The sequence below is a fragment of the Heterocephalus glaber genome, unplaced genomic scaffold (genome assembly GCF_053883595.1).
Source record: "Heterocephalus glaber isolate CG9 unplaced genomic scaffold, H.glaber_assembly_v1.0 deba00001532, whole genome shotgun sequence".
Taxonomy (NCBI): Eukaryota; Metazoa; Chordata; class Mammalia; order Rodentia; family Bathyergidae; genus Heterocephalus; species Heterocephalus glaber.
The window spans coordinates 22,378,921-22,393,929 of record NW_028258330.1 but is presented as its reverse complement, the minus strand read 5'-3'; the positions used below and the strand labels follow the sequence as shown (position 1 = coordinate 22,393,929).

The window sequence follows — 15,009 nt, the reverse complement described above, 5'->3', positions numbered from 1 at the left end:
AGGTAGAACTCTTGACAACACTGCTGTAGGCAAAGACTTTGGGAACAAAACCCCACCGCGCAGGAAATATCACAAAGAATCAACAACTGGGATCTCTTCTTATTAAAAAGCTTTTGCACAGCAAAAGAAGCCACCAACAGAGTGAAGAGACAACCCAGTGTGGGAAAAAATCTTTGCCAGCTGTTCCTCAGACAGAGCACTAATATCTATCTAGGATATAGAAAGAACTGAAAACAATCAGACCCCTCAAATTTAAAGACCCAGTCCCAAAATGGGCATGCGAAACGAACAGACACTTCTCAGGTAAAGAAGCAGAAATGGCAAATAAATATATGAAAAATGTTCAACATCACTGGTCATGCAAGAGATGAAAATTAAAACAACACTGAGATTACATCCTACTACAGAAAGAAGGGCTATTATCAAGAAATCGACCAATGACAAATGCTGGAGGGGCTGTAGGGAAAAAGGAACCCTTATGCATTGTTGGTGGGAGTGCAGACTGGTGCAACCACTGTGGAAATCAGTGTGGAGATTCCTCAAAAAACTAAAACTAGGAGTTCCACTGGACCCAGTTATTCCCCTTGCTATCTTCCCAAAAGAATTAAAAGCATCATATATCATACCACGGCGATATATGCACACCCATGTTTATAGCAGGACAGTTCATAATAGCTGCATCTTGGAAACAGGCCAAATGCCCATCAACTCACGAATGGATCAAGAAGATGTAGTGTTTTTTATACAATGGAGTACTACTCTGCCATAAGGATTAGCTTGCATTTCTAGGTAAATGGATGCATGCATGTTTAAATACTGCATTGTTTCTCTGGTGCGGAAAAACAAAGTGTAAATAAGGACCAAAATGTAGAGTAGTTTTTGTGAAACAGAAAGAAAATGTTCACATGGACAGAGAACTAGGGAGTAGGGAGGGGGAAAGGATGTACGGGAAAAGAAAAAATAGAAGAAAGAAATGGAAACAAAGCTTTTGTAAATAAGGAGGGGAAGAGGTATTGAAGCAAGGGGAGGGGAATGGGAAAAAACGAATTAAGATATATCATGTACAGGTACAAATTCCCTATGATGAATGTGGTCATTATGTGTATCTAAAATGTATTAATAAAGTTAATTTTTATTAAAGTACCACTGCGGGAAGGCCTCTGATCCATTTTCATGTCTTCAGATGAGCAAACCTAGTTTGTTTCTTGACTTTGAGACAAGATTAACTCCTCTGTTCAGAAGCAAGAGAATCCTAAATTCATCAAGACTAGTAACTACTTTGGCAATAGACACCTGAGTAATGGAGGCAATCTACACTGGGTCTGACTTATACACCAACCTACGCCTAAGCAGCAATTCAGTACCTCACACACCCAGCTGGCCACACCAGAAACAGGAAGTACAAGTCAAAAGTTTCATTTAAAAAATAAGAACTCTTAGCAGGAGAAAATGAAAATAAAGAGAAGAGTAACAGCACCAGCATTAAACACATTCTCCTCACTGACATGGAAGGAAAAGATCGAATATTGGGCCAAGCATTGTATAAATTATCTCCTTTAATCCTCAAAGTATTTCTGAGATAATATTCTCAGCAGGTGCTTTTGTTTAATCTTCGAAAGAATCCTGATTACTAAACCCTATTTTATAGATGAAGAAACAAGAGTCAATAAGTAAGTTGCCCAAGGTGGTTGTTACTCCAATTGTAGAGATAAGCAAACTCAAGCTGAGAGAAGCCTCTAACTCTCACTCCAAAGGTAGAGTTCCTCCCCACTACCCTACTGCCCTGCCCTCCCCACCAGCAACCTGAGAATTCTAAATTCTAACCCCACCTCTCATCCCCCAACTTCTGTAGCTATTTTTAAAACTGTACCTAAGACCTGAAGTATATAGTTTTAAGACAATGCCTCTTAAAGCCATCAAGCTATGGCATGATATATTATGATGAAATGTCACCTGTGAGCTTAAGAGTAAAGACAATCTGGAGATCCTTAGCACCATACCTGCCAGAAATGTAGCAGGCATTCAAGAGGTGCTGAACAATCAGCATCTTCTGAATGATTATAAATTCAAAGCCCCAAATGGCTATTTTATACTTTCTGATATGACATAATTTTTTAGAAAAATAATTTACTCATTCATTTTTATTTATTTATTTATTTTTGGTACTGGGGATCAAACTTGGGTCCTTGTGCTTGTGCAGCAGACGGCGAAACCACTGAGCTAAATCCCCAGCCCACTCATTCATTTTTAACTTGGTGATTTTCTTAAAATTTATAGAACATTAGTGTGATAGTTAAATTGAGAAATGCCCATTAAAGCATTAGTCATAACTTTTGAAAAATTCCAAATGTTCACTTTCCCAAGCAGACTAAAATGTTGCTTCTAAAAACCTCTCAGAACAAAAAAAGCAAAAACCCTGTCAGAAGGACCCACATGACCACAAAGTGGTCATTTAAATTAAAAAAAAAAAGCTTGTCCACCATAGTGACTGTTGCTAAGTTTTTTCTTAATGTCTAAGGCTGAAAGACACAGCATTTGTAGAAAACAGTGAAATCTCAACCCAGCTCTATCTCCTGATACTGTAAATTTTTTCACTTAAATTTCTTAAAAAAGACTTGATCCTTGTGCCACACACCAGTAATGCCAGCTAGCTGGGAGGCAGAGGCAGGAGGATTCCAAGTTTGAGGCCAGTGTAGACAATTTAGTGAGACTCTGTTTCAAAACCAAAAGGGCTGGGGATATGCACTAGCCTACAGTGCAGGAGGCATTGGGTTCAATTCTTAGAATCACAAAACAAACTCAATTCTGATTTCTAAAATGTAAAAAAAAATGCATAATACTGAATTCTACTCTGAACCACACAAAATGTTTAGAGAAATCAATTGTCATGTGAGCAGAGTGGCACGTGCCTGTAATGCTAGCATTCTGGAAGGCTGAGGCAGAAGATCAAAAGTTTGAGCCTAGCCAGGACAATTCAGCAAGCTCTTATCTCAAAATAAAAATAATAGAAGGGCTGGGGACTCAGCTCACAGCAAAGGCCCTAAGTTCAGTCCCCACTACCAGAAAACAAAAACAACTACCAACTAATCCAAATATATCTTTTGTTACAATGACAGCAGCTAATTTTCCTTTATAATCCTGGAGGAATTTCTTCACTGGAGAAGCTAGCTGGCCTACATTTCTATTAAGAAACAACTAAATGATATGATACTTTTTGAAATTACATGCATCTTAGAAGCTGAAAGAAATTAAGGAGTGAAAAGAAAAACAAATTTAAGTGTAAAAACATGATACTCTTGTGACACAAACTTGGTTTAGGTCACATAGTAAACTGATAAACCACGGATAGAATCTAGTTTTTCTCTTTCTCTTTTTTTGCTTTTTAATTTCTGTTCTTTTGTTTTTTGAGATAGACTCTTGCTTTGTAGCTCAGGCTGGCTTTGAACTCACTATGTAGCCCAGGCTGGCTTTGAATTTGCAGGTATCCTCCTGACTCAGCCTAAGTGAGCATGCCATCAGGCCCACTCTCATTTTAAATCAAGTTATCAAACATTACTATTACCTGAAAATGCTAAGCTCTTACTTAATTGCCCATTTTCCCTTACTCTAAATCAAGGTCAAATATAATCTCACAAATCTTTCATACCCTGAAATGTTTATTCAGGTAATAAAAAGAAATGGTCTAATTTCCTCCATGCTCTGACTAAAGTTTGGTTAGTCCACATTTTATGAATCCAATCAACATAATACCATTAAAGAAAAAAAAAACAGAGCTTTCTTAAAAATCTAAAACTTCCATTCTATAGTTATGATTCCTAAATCTCACAACCTCAAGAGACAATGATAGAGAGAAAAGACATTACAACTTTGGGGTGAAGTGGAAAATACATGAGAACAGACAACTCAATGTGCGACTCATTATTAATTTACAAAAATATATCACCCATTTCTATCCCCTTTAAAAAACAGAAAATGCCTTTAAGAGATTGTCATACAAACTTAACGCTTTACTCAGTAATAAAAATTAAGAAATTACAGCCAGGCCTGGCGGTGTATACCTGTAATCCCAGCATTTGGAGGCAGGAGGATTGCTGCAAATTTGAGGCTAGCCTAAGCTGCACAGTGAATTCAAGGCCAGCCTCAACTACATATTGAGACCTTGTTTCAAAATAATATAAATAATAAATTATGTTGTTTATCCAAATTTATTATAGATGTGGAAGAATCTTCAATTCATAGAAATTCTACCAAAATATCCCAGAGCTCTAAAAAAAAAAATCTGTATTTTACCAAGCTAGTCATATAGCCCCTTCAAACTGCATCTAAGGACAGTAACAGAGTATTTAAACATCAAAGAAGAGGGCATATGTTCCCTCTTTCTGTTAAGTCATCCAGGGCTAAATCACAGAATAATTGTCTTTGTTCTCTAGAAAATAATGTAAGATTCTAAAATAAACCCCCATATTAGTTTTCTACTGTTGCTGTAATTATCACAACCCAAACAACATAAATTCATTATCTCACAGTTTCTACAGACCAGAAATCAGGTGGACTTAGCTGGGTCCTCTGTTTAGGATCTCACAAGGCCAAAATCAAAGTACTGACCTTGATTCCAGCTGTATTTCTTTCTGGAACCTGGCAGGGTGGGGTTCTGCTGTCTGCTTATTCAGGTGGTTGCTGAATTTAATTCTTTGTGGTTGTAGGACTGAAGTTCCCATTTCTTTTTGCTGCTGTCAGCTGAAGCTGGCCTTTGCTACTAGAGGCTGCTGCTTGTACTTTCCCTGTAGCCAGTTCTAGTAATGGCAGGTGGACTTCTTGTCATGCTCCAAATCTTTTAACTTCTTCTATACCATCCAACTCTAGCGGGGAAAAGTTCTGTTTTTAAGAGCTCATATGATTTTACTGGTCCTACTCAGAAAATCCAAGATAATCTTCCTATTTTATGATCCTTAACCTTGAAGTTCCTACAAAGTAACTTCTTCAGATTCCGAGAATTAGGGTACAGACATCTCAGGTGGCATTCTGCCTACCAGTCCACTGCCTGGCCTCCAAAGATTTGCATGTCTCTCAAATGCAAAAGAAAAAAAAAAATCTCATCCCAAGGTTCACAAAGGTCTCATACCACCACAGGACCAACTCAAACCCCCCAAAATCTCATCTAAATCTTACCAGTTCAAAACTCCCAAAATCCCAACCTTTTAGTATGAGAGGTTCTGAATATAACACAGTAAGCACAATGCCTGGGGCATAATTCCTTTAAAACAAAAAGTTATCTGCTTCCAGCATACTATCAGCATACTATGGTGAGACAGGAACAGGGTAACAGTTACAGTATTCTAGTTCAAATGGGAAAAATGTAAGAGAAAACAGAGCTGTTACGTCCAAAGTAATTTCAAAATACAGGCAAACACCATTCCATTTTACAGCCTGGAAAAAAATACTCCAAGGCTTTAAGCTCCATTCCTCCCACCTCTTAGTTCCACCTCTGAGTCACTTTCTTTTTTCTTTTTTTAAGCAACACAATTACATGTGAGTAGTTTTCTCAGTTTGCTGTTAGTAGAATTTGGGAGGACCCAAAAGCCCTATTTAATTTCTTATTTTCTGTCTCTTTCCATCACAGCTAGCATTGTTTCTGCTGGTATAAAACAGCCAAGAACTCTGTGGGCTTGGCATGAATTTCATAGGGATTCATTCCCTTAGAAAGACGTCCAGAAATAAAAACGGGCTGCACCTTCAATATTTTCCTTGAAAAATCTCTTCAGCTAAAAATTCAAATTCATTCCTTACAAATTCTGCTTTCCATATAATCAATTACAAAACAGTTCTGGCTAACCATATTTGCCACTATGTAACAAGAATCCCCTATCTGCCAGTTTCCAGTAACATGTACCCCACTTCTATCTGAGCAGAGTCATTAACATCCAAGTTCCTACTAACAATCTGTTCTAGGTCTCTTCTATCATGCTTAAATTTCTTCCAGCCTCCACCCACTGCTACTTCCATTTTTAGGTAACAGTACCCCACTCCCAGCACTAAAATCTATACTAGTTTCACTGCTGCTGTGACAAATTACCACAAATTTGTGACAATATCACAAATTTATTCTCATTTTCTGTAGGTTATAAATTGGGAAGACTCAGCTAGACCTGCTTAAAGTATTAAAGACAAAAGGAAGCTAACTGCAAAGGTATATTCTCTGCTGGCAACTGGAGGAAGAAATCTACTTTCAAGTTCAGTCAGGTTGTTGGCCAAATTCAGTTCTTTGTGGCTGCAAGACTGAGGTTGCCATTTCCTTGCTGGCTGTCAGTTACTAGAGGCTGCCCAAATTTTTTCTCATACTTTCTATGCAGCCCTTGCTAACATCAGCAAATGAAGTCCTTCTCATGCTTCAAATCTGACTTCCCCTTTTGCCCATCCCTAATTCCAGCTAGTTGGCTTTTAAGGGCTCATGATCAGATTGAGCCTACCCAGAAAATCTAGGATAGTTTTTGTATTTTAAGGTTCTTAACTTTAATTACACTTGCAAAGTTCCTTTTGCCATGTAACATTACATTATTTATAGAAGGTGGGTATTACAGTATGGACGTCATGGGGGAAGTGGTATCACTCTGCCAACTACAAACCCAAACCCCAAATCAGGCTTTTGAACTTCCTGAGCTCTCTCAATCCTCCTCCCTCAGACTCCTCACTAGGATTATAGAAGGATTACAGATGTGTGCACTATGCCTGGCTTCCCTTTTAAGAGCTGAGGTGTGTGGAGCTGAGGCAAGAGGATTTCAAGTTTAAGCCCCGCCTTGCCTGCACAGCAAGACCTCCTACCACCACTACCAAAAACAAAACAAAACAAAACAAAACCCCAAAACAGCAATAAGCTAGGCATGATGGTGAATGGCTGTAACCCCAGGAATTTGTGTTCAGGGCCAGCCTGGGCTACATAAGTGAGTTGAACACAAGCCTGAACTACACATAAGACCCTGTTTAACAACAACAAAATAATACAAATTTTTTTTTAAAAAAGGCAAAACTTCATCCTTGGAAGAGTGGGCGGACCAGTGGAATGAAAAGTGCACCGCAGAAATCTTGCCAGTTGCTACCTGTTTCATCCTCAAATAGCAAAGTAATTTCCCCCAAACTCTGAAACTAAACCATGCTCTTCTTAAATGTGTGCTTCTCCTTTCCTGTTCTCCATGAAAGAGGACATAACTCGGGCTGCCTTGTGCATTTTCTTTTTTTGAGGAAAGTTGCAACAAGGTAACGTAAACTTTGTAACTTAAGTAAGTATCCAATCTTTTTCTTCTTTCTTCAAGTCACATACACTCCTCCAATAGTAAATGAAAGCCAAGAATCTCAAAGTCACAGAAGGTCAAATCTGCCTTGGAAAGACCACAGCAAGTAAACTTTTCAAAATGGCATAGAGAACTAGTATTAGTCCTGGAATTTCAGCCTCAGGTCTATCAAGCCAGTTAAGTCAAATGATCTTCAATTGGTTACAAATATCTGAAACCAGATTCTCAGCCAAAAAACACACTACCTAATCCGGAAGAACCCCAAATATACCAGCTCCAGCCGGGGATTTAGCTCAGTGGTTCCGCCACCTGCCTCACAAGTGCAAGGTCCCAAGTTCGACCCCCGGTACCAAAAAAAAAAAAAAAAAACCCATATATACCAGCTCCTCCCTTTAATAACGACAGGTAAAACTCTATTGAGCACTTCCTGCCAGGCACTGTGGTAAGCTCTTGATACAAATTATCTTTATATACTCCCTGCCATAAACTTATGAGCTAGGAAATATCATTACCCACATTTGACGGACAGTTTAAGTCACACAGCTTAGTAGTGGCCCTGATATTTGAGAAACAGTCAATTTCTTAACCCTTGGCCTACACAGCCACACCTTAGATGGAATGAGGGCTCTAGCTCTTGAAAATATCCTGCCTTCCAAATTTTATTTTCATATCCTCTCCTCACGCACCCTTCTCATAGAATGTAGCAGTTGAAAGGTAATCAAGCTTTCCCAAGTTAACTTGTCACCTCATTTCCAGAATTCTTTCCTCCCCCATGAAAGCAATAGCCAAGAAGCAATTTTGACTTTGTTTCCCTACAGTCTAACAAGCTATAGAAGCTCCACCCATCACCCCCCTAGCTTAGATATGTTCCAACACTGCAAAACCCAAACAAGAGGAAACAAAATTAAAAGGTCCTACTCTTTCAGAAGGTCACCAACACATGTACATTCTCAGCCAACCTTTCATTCTACATACCTCGCTGTCCTTTTCACCCAGGTTCCCAAGTAGACCTCAAACCCAACTCCGCCCGTTCTGCCCCACTTCGCGGTTGCCTCCTTTCTTCTCCCCAGCAACCCCACCCCGTCCCTTCCCTCGCGCACCCAGGGTGCAGGTGGGGAGCTCAGCCCCGCCCAGAAGGACCCCAGGCCGAGCGCCACTCCAGCTACCCCGCTCTGCCCGCGACCTTATGCGCCCTACCCAGCAGAAGCCACTCCCTCGGCTCCCTCCCCCAGCATCCTCGGGCCCCACCCCTAGGCTCCCTTCCCCCTCCCGCGACCCCTACCTCCAAGTTGCCCCCTAGTCTCCGCCCAGTTCAGCCTCACACCACTCCAACAGCAAGCCGGTTCCCACCCTCACATCGGCCTCAGCCTGGAAACCTCGCTTTCCACCCATGGGGGTTTGGCCCCGGGCCTCCCCAGTGAACTGCAGGATCCTCGCCTGTGTGTGCAAGGGGGGGGGGGGCAGGGGAAGGCGATAGGCCTCTCGGGAGTACGCTAACTGTGTGAGAGGCGGTCTCTACCCGCTACCCCATGCTGGGTCCATCCCCACCCCCGTACGACCTCTCAACTGCTCCAACGGTACCTGTGATGGAAGCGGCAGCGGCGGCAGCCGCTCTCCCCTCTCCTCACACAGACAATATGGCGGCGGCGGAGGAGGAGACACACGGCTCGGCCGCCAGCCGCAGGAACCAGAGCGAGGCTGCAGCCTCCGCTGCCCGGAAGCGGAAGCCCCCTCCTACCTGGAGGCGGGGAGGCAGGGTGGGAGCGCTTCTGACTCCGCCCCTAGCAGAATCCGGGTGAGCGCCGCCATGCTGGGATTTTCTATTGCATTCCTGGGGGTTCGGTTGGTTCGGTTCCAGACTGGGGCGCAAGATGGAAAGGATTCTCTATGCAAAGCATGATAATGAGACTTCCTATAACTAAGCTTATTTTACTTCAGTGTCTGTACTAACTTACGAGAGCGAGAACACGAACCTCTCACCAAGCATAAAATTGGTTTGATCCAAACTAAAATGCCGGTCCCTATCTTTCCCGCAATTCGCCCAGCTGGCGAGTCCCAGCAGTCCACTGATCACCGCCTCTTTCTTGAAAAGTCGCATGCGCGACCTGCAGAGTGGTAGAGTGAAGCATTCTGGGAACTGAAGTCTCTCTTGCTCCAACCCTTCAACTAGAATTAAGATTCCAGCAACACTTTTGTCCTCGAACTTTGAGTTTGAGCAAGTGAACCAAAGTTTTGTCCCGGGAAGGGCGTGGCGCAGGAGCCCGGGAAGTGATGTTAGTAGCCCGCTAGAGACCGAGGCCCGATTCCTTCCTCCTACGGGAGGACTACCTAGAGCTGCCCACCCAGAATACTATAGTGTTTTTCCTTATCTGCTCCCCATTCACACTCTTTTGGCCCAGGCTTCCTCTCCAAAACAGACACAGTACTTTCTACCGTGCAAACCTGATCATGATCTCCTCTTGGTCAGAAATCTCCCATGGCTCACTCTTCTGCACCAAACTGCTTTATAGTCAAGGCCCTTCATAATTCAGTTACATGCCTCTCTACTCCCCTACTCTGCTAACCTCTCCCAAATTCCTGATGTTTTCACTCACTAAAATTGTAAACTATTCCTGGCACTTGACTCTGTTGTCTCCCTCTCTTTGCACTGGCAGGCAGTTACTTACTGTTACTAGATAATTCGTATGCTCATCGAACTAGTTCAGGATCTCTTCCTTTCCAGATCTCCTTCTCTCTCTCTCTCTCCTCTCTCTCTCTCCCCCTCCCTCCCTCCCTCTCCATCTCTTTCCCCTCTTTCCCTCTCCCCCCCTAAACCCAGGCACTATTACTCACCAGACTGAGGCCCTTAGTCACCCTCCTCTGATTGACAGTGAGTCCCCAGTGGACTGGGCAGGATCTGATGATCACCCTTTCCCCTGCCAGCCCTGCTAGAAGTTGGTATGTAAGTGTTGCTGAGAGGAATTCAAGTGTTAGCCTCACCTCTGGTAGGGCAGAAGTGTGAAGGTTGGAACAAGGGTAAGGAGGCTGGGTTATTTCTGTACCAGCCATTATTCCCAGCTGCCTCAGAATAGCTGCCTGTTCCGGGGATTGATCTCTCCACCCTCTACAGCCCTCTTTTCACAGTTTATCAGCTGACTGGCATTTCTGCTGCCAAAAAGAGACAACCTCCTCCCCTGTGGATGGAAGTAGTGGTAGCTACATAAATATAGTGATGGCCTCAGGGAGGTGGCCACGACCTTTTCTGAGCGTCATCTGCCAGAAAGTTCTGGGGTTTTGACCCCAATTACCTGAATATCTGTAGCAGTTGTTCTCTGGGTGCCCCCAAGGTAGTCATTCCTCTTCTCTGAGCCTCATATTTCCTGTGAACTGAAGAGCTTGGACAAGGTGATCCCAAGATTTCTTCAAAACCCTCTTCCAGGAAATGTCTGGCCTTCCACCCAACTCTTGGATCATGTCTTTTTGTCTCTCATGGCTTCCTTTTTTCCACTTTTGTTCTCATTTGTTCAACTCATAGCTATTGACCACTTGCTACAAGCCAGACACTGTGCTGGGTGTTAAGGATGTAATATGAACAAGACAGATACTAGTTCCTCATTGGTGGAACTCATCTCGTAAAGTGAGAAACAAACATTGCACAGGTATCAAATGAATCAGCAGTTTCACATTGCAATAAGTGCTCTGAAGGGAAAAGATAAGTAGTTGTGAAATAGAATAAAAGCTCCAGTTAGCCCTAAGTGCTATGAGGAAAAAGCTAAGTAAGTCTGAAATAGGGAACTTTTGCTTAAGTGGCTCAAAAGCTCCCTCTGGGAAGGGAATACTATGTGCAAGGTCTCAAGGCAGGAAAGAGCTTGCTCAGTTTGAAGTAGGCCATGGTGGCCAAAGCACCATAAGTAAGGAGGGAAAGGGTAGGGAAAATGAGGAAGAGGTAGACAGGTCACTCAGGCCACAGTAAGGAAGATGGACTTTCATCTGAGTGGAGTGGGGCCTTCCTACGGCTTAGCTCTCACTCCTTTCTGATGATCTCAGCTTCTCCTACAGCATCTGGTTCTTCCTTCACCTCTCCAGTTCTGGCTTCGGTCAATAAGCTCACTCAGGGCCAGGGATTTAGCTCAGTGGCACCGTGCCTGCCTTGCAAGCACAAGGTACTGAGTTCGATTCCTGGTACAAAAAAAAAGCTCATTCAGAGAACACACCTGGCACATATGTACAACCCTTCATACTCATGCAGGACACAGATGATACCCAAGGTCTCCCACTCCCAGGCCACAGGTATAGGCTCAGTCCCAGATGTCCACTTTATTAGGGACTTAATACTTATTTTTAATGCTTATTCTCTCTGACTCCTGCCCTCCCAGACTTCCTTCAAAAAACAATGGCAGTTCCAGTAATAGTCAAGATGCTCAGAGCACTTGCCCTGTGCCAAACATGGACTGTTCGTCACCTCATTTAATCCTCTTCAATTTGATGAGGTAGAAACCAAAGTATCCCATCCTACTGATAAGGAAACTGAGGTTCAGAGAGACCACAAGGAGGTAGCATTCCAACCTGAGCCATTAAAATTTCAATCACTGCACTAAGAACCTAAGTATATCAGTTTTCTACTGCTACTTAACAAAACATAGTAGCTTAAAACAGCTGCCATGTATTTGCTTATGTTTGTGTACGTTTGCAATTTGGACACATGTCAGCAGGGACTGGTACTGTCATGCATGGCCTTGTGTCAGGAAGCAAGTCAAAAGCTGGCTGGTCCTGTATGGCCTCCTTCAAGTGTCTGGCAGTTGGCTGGGGTTGTTGGCTTAAGTGCCTTTTACTCCTTCATGTGGCTTCTTCAGTAAGCCAGCTTGGCTTCCTTGCATGATGATTTCCAAAAGAAAGAGAAAAAAACCAGTAGGGCCTCTTGAGACCTGGACTCAGAAGTGCAATAGCATCACTTTTACTGTATCATATTGATCAAAACCTTCACATAAGACTCACCAGCTCAGATTCAAAAGACTAGAAAGAGATTCCATCACTTGATGATAAAAATATCAAAATCATATTACAAATAGTCATGTGTATGGAAAAGAATAGAACCATTGTGGCCATGTTAGTAAATATTTTATCACGTTAAGTAACTATGTGAAGCCAGTTTACGTCTGTAATTTTAGTACTGTGGGAGTCCAAGGCAAGAGAATCATGAGTTTGAGCCCAGCCTGAAGTACGTAGTGTGAGACCCTGTCTCAAACAAAACAAAACAAAACAACCAAGCAAACAAAAAAAATGTCATTAAACTAGGCATGGTTGCACATGCCTGTAATCTCAGCACTCTGGGAGGCTGAGCAAGAGGATTATGATTTCAAGCCTAGCCTCAGCAATTTAGCAACTTAGGGAGATCTTGTCTAAAAAAAATAATAAAAAAAGGTTGAGATTGTAACCTACTGTAAAGGCCTTAGGTTCAATTCCCAGTAACCCCACCACCACCACCATGCACACAAAAAGTAACCACGTTTGGAGCTGGTTAAATAAATTATAGTACAGCTAAACACAGAGCTACTCACACTATGAGGGCTAATGTTTTTTAGCAGTTGATGTATGTCAGACACTGTTCAAGATCCTCATCTACATTAACTTATTTCATTCTCACACCAGCACTATGCAGCCAAGTACATTTTTAGCCCCATTTCAGAGATTAAACACACCAAGTTTCAAAGAGGTTAAATAACTTATCCAAAGTCACACTGTCTGCAAATGACAAAGCCATTACAAAGAATGACAGCATTAGGTCCTCAATTGAAAATTGGCCCTGTCATACTGTTCCATGATAAAAAGCAAGAGACAAAGCAATAGTTTGGTTGAAACATATTTAAAAATGGGTAGACATATATGTGTAACAGAGTTTTAGATAAAGTTATCTATATGCTGGAAAAGCAGGTACATCTAACATTCTTGGTACACTGACAAATATTCCACATGACAGAGTTTTAGAATTCAGAATTTACCAAGAACTATAAATGGTGTGTATCTCTGAAGAGGAGAAGGTGGGAGCTTTTACTTTCAAAACTTGTTGGGATTTTGCCTTGTTTTGTTTTGGGGCCACTGGACATTTGAGGCCCAGAGCCTTTGGGACTAAGTAACCCCCATCCCCAGACCTTTCTTTAGTTTTTATTTTGAAACAAAGTCTCACAGTCACACTAAATTCCTCAGGCTGGGCTTAGACCCAGAGTCCTGGGATTACAGGTGTGAGCCACCGTGGCCAGCTTGCTTGGCAGCTTTCTCTCTCTCTTTCTTTCTTCCTTCCTTCCTTCCTTCCTCTCTCTCTCTCTTCTTTCTCTCTTTCTCTCTTTCTCTCTCTCTCTCCCTCCCTCCCTCCCTCTCTCTCTTTTCCTTCTTTCTGAAGCAAAACCTTTATTGGTACATTTTAGATATACATAATGATAACATTCATCACAGGGAATTTGTACCTGTACATGATATATCTTGCTGCTTCTTTTTTCCCAATCCCTCCCCCTTGACCCCTCTTCCCCTCCTTATTTACAAAGCATTGTTTCCATTTTTCCTTCTATTCTTTTTTTCCCTTGTCACTTCTTTCCTTCTCCCCACCCTTGTTCACCTTCTCATTTGAATATTTGCTTCTCATTTCCCAATATTTATTAAACATTTTGGTCCTTATTTCCCTTTTCAGTTTCTCACACCAGAGAAACAATATGGTATTTAAACATGCATGTCCAATTTATTTCATCTAAGAGTATGGTCCCAAGGTGTAACCATTTACCTAGAAATGCAAGCTAATCCTTATGGCAGAGTAGTACTCCATTGTATAAAAAACACTACATCTTCTTGATCCATTCGTGAGTTGATGGGCATTTGGCCTGTTTCCAAGATGCAGCTATTATGAACTGTCCTGCTATAAACATGGGTGTGCATATATCGCCGTGGTATGATATATGATGTTTTTAATTCTTTTGGGAAGATACCAAGGGGAATAACTGGGTCCAATGGAACTCCTAGTTTTAGTTTTTTGAGGAATCTCCACACTGATTTCCACAGTGGTTGCACCAGTCTGCACTCCCACCAACAATGCATAAGGGTTCCTTTTTCCCTACAGCCCCTCCAGCATTTGTCATTGGTCGATTTCTTGATAATAGCCCTTCTTTCTGTAGTAGGATGTAATCTCAGTGTTGTTTTAATTTTCATCTCTTGCATGACCAGTGATGTTGAACATTTTTCATATATTTATTTGCCATTTCTGCTTCTTTACCTGAGAAGTGTCTGTTCGTTTCGCATGCCCATTTTGGGACTGGGTCTTTAAATTTGAGGGGTCTGATTGTTTTCAGTTCTTTCTATATCCTAGATAGATATTAGTGCTCTGTCTGAGGAACAGCTGGCAAAGATTTTTTCCCACACTGTGGGTTGTCTCTTCACTCTGTTGGTGGCTTCTTTTGCTGTGCAAAAGCTTTTTAATAAGAAGAGATCCCAGTTGTTGATTCTTTGTGATATTTCCTGCGCGGTGGGGTTTTGTTCCCAAAGTCTTTGCCTACAGCAGTGTTGTCAAGAGTTCTACCTATTCTGTCTTCCAGCAGAATTTAGTGTTTCTGTTTTAATATTTAGATCTTTGATCCATTTTGATTTTCAGTTTAGTGTGTGGTGAAAGATAAGGGTCTGGTTTTAATCTTTGGCATGTGGAAAGCCAGTTTTTCCAGCACCATTTATTAAAGAGGCTATCTTTCTTCCAGGGAGGTGTTTG

At 42.0% G+C, this 15,009-nt stretch overlaps 1 protein-coding gene across 18 annotated transcripts in view; it reads right to left on the bottom strand.

Annotated features, from left to right (window-relative positions):
- The window catches only part of Csnk2a1 (casein kinase 2 alpha 1), a 79,635-nt gene extending 70,611 nt beyond the window's left edge, over positions 1-9,024 (bottom strand). For 4 of the 18 annotated variants that reach the window (XR_015442000.1, XR_015441999.1, XM_087188789.1 and 1 more), the window contains exon 1: positions 8,868-9,010. The gene's annotated coding sequence lies outside the window, so the exon portion shown is untranslated. Of the gene's footprint in view, positions 1-4,605; positions 4,860-8,261; positions 8,476-8,867 lie in introns of those variants that run through there. The other 14 variants (XR_015442003.1, XM_087188790.1, XM_087188796.1 and 11 more) reach the window with 9 other exon arrangements.
- Positions 9,025-15,009: the final 5,985 nt, after the last annotated feature.